Source organism: Penaeus monodon, chromosome 34 (assembly GCF_015228065.2).
Source record: "Penaeus monodon isolate SGIC_2016 chromosome 34, NSTDA_Pmon_1, whole genome shotgun sequence".
Taxonomy (NCBI): Eukaryota; Metazoa; Arthropoda; class Malacostraca; order Decapoda; family Penaeidae; genus Penaeus; species Penaeus monodon.
Window position 1 is genome coordinate 6,153,069 of NC_051419.1, and position 1,217 is coordinate 6,154,285.

The 1,217-nt window shown below is 30.3% G+C and overlaps 1 protein-coding gene across 1 annotated transcript in view; it reads left to right on the forward strand.

The window, feature by feature from the left end:
- Positions 1 to 239: 239 nt before the first annotated feature.
- LOC119594542 (selenocysteine-specific elongation factor-like) overlaps positions 240 to 1,217 on the forward strand; it is a 3,390-nt gene continuing 2,412 nt past the window's right edge. Inside the window, exon 1 of the mRNA XM_037943573.1 lies at positions 240 to 304. The gene's annotated coding sequence lies outside the window, so the exon portion shown is untranslated. The remainder of the gene's footprint in view (positions 305 to 1,217) is intronic.

The following is a 1,217-nucleotide window of genomic DNA, read 5'->3' on the forward strand; positions in this document are numbered from 1 at the left end:
ATATGAATTAAATGTACTGAAATTGCACGTGCGTTTGTTTACATCATACCGCGTCCCGAATACATCTTTGAAATCTATAACACTTCTTACCATCTCCTTCAGAACAAAGCTACGGCGTAAAAATAATAACAAAAAATATAAAATAAAATTATTTACTAAATATAAAATAAAAAGAAAACTAATAAATGGTGTTTTTAGGACTATTAAGAAAATAAAAGATGTGCTTCCTGAGGTATGACGTAACAGGTAAACACCGGACACGATCCTTCCTTGCGGAGGGAGGCATTCGTCTCTCTTTAGATAGGTAATATTGGTGATATATGTGCGTGAGGTGATTATATGAAGAGTTATCTTAAGAGATGATAACGTTTATAGTAGGTCCTGGGTGTTTGTTAAGTGTGACATGCATCTGCTTTGCATTTGGTACTTAATTATATGGGTCGGAAGATGAGAGAATTAACAGGTATTTAATGTGACAGCTGGTTGATTTATCATTTGTTTTAGTTCAGCTGAACGTATATTGAAGAAGATATAATTTATTTTGAATAAGTTTGATGTAATATATCATAACAAACTTTTTGTTAATTCAGAATTATTACGTAATCATGACTTGGAAATTTATCCATGCAAGGTCTTGAAGCAACTAAATATTTAGGAATAAGTAAGGTCGAGTGCATCGAATATTTAGTAGGATATTAATATGCACAGTAACTATCTTTCAGCAAGAGTTACTCATGATAATCAATGTTGTTCTAACAGTAGTGATGTATTGTAGAACATATAATAATAGTCTTGACTCTAAAACATTAAGATCCATACTGTATGTGGTAGCAATGTAATTATGATGACAACATTAGTGATATTATAAATGGTTTGGATGGCATTTAACAAGTTATTTATTGAATTTGAGATGAAATATATCATTATATCTTCTATGATGCTAACCCTTGTGAAACTTTCCATATGAATATTGTTTTATTTCTGATGCTTAGCAGTAATCTGTGTGCCTTATTCCATTCCATTCCATGGAATGAGTAAATGGAATATATGCAATGTATTTGACTGATTTCAGTTTCAAGCAGTATCAATTTAGTATTCCATTAATGAAATCAGACAACAAGAATTGATTATTAATTTTGTTGCATTTGTATATTTACAGTGAAAGTATGTTCTTTATTAGATAGCTTTTCTTTCTTTAAGAAATAGGATTCAAGGAG